The sequence below is a fragment of the Leucopleurus acutus genome (genome assembly GCF_964270905.1).
Source record: "Leucopleurus acutus genome assembly, chromosome: 4".
Lineage (NCBI taxonomy): Eukaryota > Metazoa > Chordata > Mammalia > Artiodactyla > Delphinidae > Leucopleurus > Leucopleurus acutus.
Window position 1 is genome coordinate 1,866,437 of NC_139146.1, and position 6,513 is coordinate 1,872,949.

The following is a 6,513-nucleotide window of genomic DNA, read 5'->3' on the forward strand; positions in this document are numbered from 1 at the left end:
GGACCAGAAGCACCCAGCTAAGCTACTTCCACACTCCTGGCCCACAGAAGCTGTCTGACATAATAAATGTTTACTGTTTTAAGCTGCTAACATTTGGAGTCTTTTTTTTACACAGCAATAGGCAACCAGCAAATAGTATATTGCTCAGTGCTCCCACTGGGGCATTGGACAGCACCCCAAAACCAGATGCATTAACATTGCTGCAAAGACAGGATGACCATTCAAACTAAGTGCGATAAAGACCATGAAAAGCCTTACAGCTGTTCAAGTCAGATGTCGACCCAGTTTGAGAAAAACATTTTGGGTTTCTGAGCTTTTTGGATTTCAGAATTATGGATGAGAGATGGCAGAATTCAAACAACATCTGCCTTACAGGACATTGTGAGGATTCGGTAAGTTAAGGTAGGAAGTACCCAACATGCCTGTGCCTTCAACTAATATCCAGGGACTGAATCAAGCACGGGGTTAATGGGCAAACATTCTAGGGGCAGAGACAGACCTCCCTTCAAAAAAAAAAAAAAATTACAAGATAAGGAAACTTTGTATAGGAAAGAAAGGGGGTAAAAATTCTTTAAGAAAAGAAATAAATGAATCTTGGGACTTCCCTGGTGGTCCAGTGGTTAAGAATCCGCCTTCCAATGCAGGGGACGCAGGTTCAATCCCTGATCGGGGAACTAAGATCCCACATGACTTGGGGCAACTAAGCCTGCGTGCTGCAGCTACTGAGCCCCTGTGCTCTGGAGCCTGTGCACCACAACTAGAGAGAAGCCTGCACTCCGCAACAAAGAGCCCACATGCCACAACAAAGAGCCCACATGCCTCAACTAAGACCCATTGCAGCCAAATCAATCAATCAATCAATCAATATTTTTTTAAAGTAAGCAAAGGGGCTTCCCTGGTGGCTCAGTGGTTTAGAATCCGCCTGCCAATACAGGGGACACAGTTTCGAGCCCTGGTCCGGGAAGATCCCACATGCTGCAGAGCAACGAAGCCCGTGCACGACAACTACTGAGCCCGCATGCCACAACTACTGAAGCCCGCGCACCTAGAGCCTGTGCTCTGCAACAAGAGAAGCCACTGCAATGAGAAGCCTGTGCACCGCAACAAAGAGCAGCCCCTGCTCGCCACAACTAGAGAAAGCCCATGCACAGCTACAAAGACCCAACGCAGCCAAAAATAAATAAATAATTTTTTTTTTTAAGTAAGCATATAAGAGGCTTAGGAGGAGAAACAGGACGATGGGACAGAAACAGAGAGGAGGGGACTCTCAGCTGCAACCAGAATGATGAGAAGGAGCCCGCACAGAATTGAGTCAGTGGGTCCTGAGCAGAGGGAGGACACGTGAGTCGGCCTGGCGGGGAGTGCTGGGGCTGACGCCCTAGACTGGGGCCTAGGGTGGGCAGGGAGGGGGTAGGGGCCAGATCTGGAGGGGTCAGGCCCTACACAGAGGTTGGGTCTTATTCTAAGAACAGTGAGAACCACGGGGTTTCCTGCAGAGGTGACCAGGAAGGAGGGAGAGGGGTGAAAAGTACAAGAAGAGACTGGGGATGGGTTGCTTCTTCAACTCTGGTTCCTCCCCTGATGGAAAACTACTAAATATAAATTCCTCCAAAATTCTCCCTCCCCTGGCATCTTACTTTGGGTCCTATCGGGGCCTGCGGCCTTTTCCTGGCCTCCTTCCCCCACTTTGTCTGGACATTGGGACTTCAGCCCTTGCTGTGATCAGCCTCTGGAAGCAGCTGTGCCAAGAAGCAGGTGGTGGAGGGGCCAGGGGCCTCCCCAGGTGCCAAGCCCATCCACTGAATAGTAGCCAGTGAGGTTGACCCCTGGCACACCTATGCCAGCAACCACCCTCACACATGCATGTACCTGCTGTCATGTTCCCCTACCCAGCTCTTCCCTTCTATGGGTCCCAAGGTATTCACAATGCAAAGTTCCCAGTTGTAGGAAAGTGAATGGATTAGTCAATTCAGGCTGCCATAACAAAATGCCACAGACAAGGAGACTTAAACAACAGGCATTCATTTTCTCACAGTCTGGAAGTTGGAAGTTCAAGGTGCCAGCAGGTTTGGTCTCTCCTGAGGCCTCTCTCCTTGGCTTGCAGACAGCTGCCTTCTTGCTGTGTCCTCACAGGGCCTCTTCTCTGTGCACATCCCCAGTGTCTCTCTTCTTACAAGGACACCAGTCCTATGGGATTAGGACCCACCCTTATGATGTCATATAACCTTAATTACCTCTGTAAAGGCCATACATCCAAATACAGTCACAGTGGGGGTTAGGGCTTCAACATATGAATTTGGGGTGGGGGTGGGGGACACAATTCAGTCCCTAACAGAGAGGTTGCTGCTGAGTAGCACAAAGATTTTTTTAGTAAGTTCTCTGACATATGAAGGTATGTCCCCCCTGCTCTTGGAAGAGGTGGAACACAGAGAAGGACTAGGGGACAGAGGGTGGTCCTGGAGAGCCTGGGTGGAGCCCATTCCAGCTCCTGTATGGAACTGACATACCTGCCATGGCAAATGGAAGAACAAGCAAACCTCAGTCTCCCAAGTGTCTCCACGCCTTCCCAGCCAAGACGGCACAAGTGATGAGCTGTTCCACTGGGTACTCTTTTTACCGTTTGCTTTTTGTGTGTGATGTCCTTGCTTCTGGTGCACTGGAGCGTTAGAAAGAGCACCAGGTTGAGGAAAGAGTCCTCAGTTCTAGGGGCAGCTTGGCCACTGCCCACCATCCTTACCCTCTCTGTGAGTTGGCCTCCCAGTCCAGCCACTTTCTCCGAGCCTCTCCAACTCCTCACCTGCTACCCAGGTTCTCCTACGTCCAGAACCAAATCCACTGTCCTTCCTCAGATAACCTGAGACAAAGATATGAGAAGCCTGCTCCACAAAGGGACCCAGAGTGAAGCTGGGTGGGAGCTGATACAGGGAGCATTGGATTTCCACATCCTACAATTCTGCGGTGTTTGGATTTGTGCAGTAAAGCGTCAACTCTGCAGGTTTGTTGTGTTCAAACCCTGTTCACTCCAAAGAAAAAACTGGCCCCCCCGTTTTTAAACAACAAAATATATTTTACTTAAAAATTACCCACCAATAAACTTTCTTTTGTACATCAGAAGTAATGGATTAATTACTGTTAACCTAAAACAATAAAAGTAAGTTATTTTTACCAGTAAAATGGGTTTACTCATGAGCAGCAAAGAATTGCAATTCAGGATATGCAACTATGGCAAACCACATGCAAGTCTAGTAAAACAAAGGAAAGGACAGTCTTTTATAGAGGAGAAGGGGAAGTTGGGAGGGGCTGTTCTAAACAAGTAGTCCATTGGAGGGAACTGGGAGTTCAAAGTAAAGTGACTTTTCATTGGCTGAATTGTGACAGCCTCTCAGTAGCTGAGGTGTTGCCAGGTGAGGAGAAAATCTTTCTTCCTCCTGCCTGCAGTAGAAAAACAGTGTCACTTCCTGCCAGAGACGCAAGCTAAGCCTCTTTCTGTTGGGTTCTGTACATTCATAGCTTGTTTTGTTATGCTTTGCTTTACTTCACTTTGCAGATGTTGCACTTTTTACAAATTGAAGGTTTGTGGCAACCCTGTATTGAACAAGTCTATCAGCACCACTTTTCCAACATTATTTTTTTAGATAGAATGCTATTGCACACTTAATAGACTATAATTAGTGTAACCGGAATTTTATATGCACTGGGAAACCAAAACATTCATGTTACTCACTTTATTGTGCTATATGCTTTATTGCAGTGGTCTGGAACCAAACCCACAATATCTCCTAGGTCTGCCTGTATTGATGTTAAGTGTTACGTGTGTGAGAGCTTCCCCTTCTGTCTTCCTGACTCCATTTTTAGTAAGTTTCATTTTATTAATTTTCACCACTTCCCCCCTTTGATCAAGATCTTTCTCTGAGGGGCTTCCCTGGTGGCACGGTGGTTGGGAGTCTGCCTGCCAATGCGGGGGACGCGGGTTCGTGCCCCGGTCTGGGAAGATCCCACATGTCGCAGAGCAACTAAGCCTGTGTGCCACAACTACTGAGCCTGGGCTCTAGAGCCTGCGAGCCACAACTACTGAGCCCGTGCACCACAACTACTGAAGCCCGTGCGCCTAGAGCCCGTGCTCCACAACAAGAAAAGCCACCGCAATGAGAACCACGCGCACCGCAACAAAGAGTAGCCCCGCTCGCCGCAACTAGAGGAAGCCCTGTCGGCGCACAGCAACAAAGACCCAACACAGCCAAAAATAAATTAATTAATTAAATTAAAAAAAAAAAGAATCAGGGGTTTTGTTTGTTTTTTACCAACATTCAGTGGCCTTTTGTCCATTGATACCAGGAAGGACCTTTCCTGGTATTGTGTCCCATGTAGGAGTGAAAGTGCACAGATTGGAAACCTACTGTGGTTACATTTTAGTAACAAGGATGGGTAGGACGGAGATCTCTCGGGCATTTCTCATCTAAAGTCTGTACCTTAGAATAGTGAATACAGCAAGGACACACCAAAACTGCAGGAATTAAACAAGCACTTTGGGAAGACAATGCCGGAATAAACATGGAGTGAGTAAACAGTATTGTTATCTCAAAAGACACTGTTTGGAACTAAATGTTCTATCAGAGAATATAGCCTGTAGTTTGCAAATTCAAAGACTATAAGTTTGGATAAAAATCCAGAGTCAGTTTATAGTCCAGATGAAAGAGAGAGACTTCTGCGAATTCTGAACTTTCTAACAGGCTTGATCTCGACACCTTGGGAAAGCTGTCTCATCAGATATCATCTGCTTCACTTCCAGGAAATCTTTACCTTCAGGTCACCAAATAGTGTATGGGTCCAGTCAGGGCTTGATACTTTCTTTCGATGTGTCGCCTGAATCCAGGAGTCTATTCCCTGGAGTTTGGTGGCACAAGGGTGGGTTAGCAGTACTTGCTAAGGGCCTCTCCAGTGAGACTGAGGAGAGTCCTTCTGGAGATGCCTTTTCCAATAGAAGAAATTTCCAGGTTGCACGGTGTGATGCTGTAGGTATTCGTCTCCTGAGACTGAAAAGATTGCTCTACAAGAGCATGGCTACTCTTAGAAGAAGCAATTATGCCTTTACAATACTGAAGCATATCTCCTTTTATCAGCTGCAGGTCAAAAGAGGGAGGGGCCTGGTACTTTGGGCATCCTTTGACTATCTCAAAGGGTGAGAGTTTACGAGCTCCGAAACGGCTGGCTCTGAGATTTAGAAGGACCAACAGCAATGGCTTTGGCCAGAGTCTCTGGAGGGTATCTACAAATTTTGCCAATTGGGTTAGTTAGTTAGTTAATTAGTTAGTTAGTTATTTTGGCCGCACCGCGTCTTACTTGTGGTACTCGGGATCTTCGTTGTGTCATGCAGGATCTTTTGGTTGCGGCATGCGGGCTCATAATTGCAGCGTGCATAGGGGATCTAGTTCCCCCACCAGGGATCGAACCCGGGCTCCCTGCATTGGGAGCGCAGAGTCTTACCCACTGAACCACCAGGGCGGTCCCACCAATTGGGTCTTAATAGCACTGTTAGCACGTTCAACTAACCCTGAGGATGGTAAGCTGATGGTAAGCACAATGAAACTATTATAAAACCGGCCAAACATCACAAACTTGCCAAAGTACTTGACCAGTAAAATGGGTTCCTTGATCACTACGAAATTCAAAAGAGTTTCCCCAGGTAGGGATAATCTTTTCTAACAAAAATTTAACCCCAGAGAAGCAGCGGCCTGTCTACAACGGAAAGCTTTAGTCCAATCAGAAAATATACAGACTATGACTGAAATATTTGCATGCATACCTTGGAGATATTTTGGGTTTGGTTCCAGACCCCCACAATTAAAGCAAATATCACAATAAAGCAAGTCACATGAATTTTTCTGGTTTCCCAGTGCGTATAAAAGTTACGTTTACACTATACTATAATCTATTAAGTGTGCAATAGCACTATGTCTAAAAAAATGTACATACCTTAATTTAAAAAATAGTGTTGTTGGGAAAATGGCGCTGATAGACTTGCCTGACACAGGGTGGCCACAAACCTTCAGTGTGTAAAAAATGCGGTATCTGTGACGTGCCATAAAGCGAAGCATAATAAAACAAGGTATGACTGTACATCCACGAGATGGGGCAGCTGTAATGAATTCCATTTGCCAAATCTCGAGTGACCCATAAGGCAATTCAAAATGAGAGCAGGTTGCCCTGGACTGTACTTGGGCAGGTGAGACCGGCACTCATTTTGACCTTATTAATATTTCCCACTAGGGACTTCCCTGGCAGTCCGATGCATAAGGCTCTGTGCTCCCAAAGCAGGGGGCCCAGGTTCGATCCCTGGTTGCAAACTAGATCCTGTGTGCATGCCGCAACTAAAGGATCCCGCATGCCAAATCGAAGATCCCACGTGCCGCAACTAAGACCGGGCGCAGCCAAAAATAAATAAATAAATAATATTAAAATATATATATATTTCCCACCAATATTAGTTCATGCATGCCATCATTTGTCAGCGGA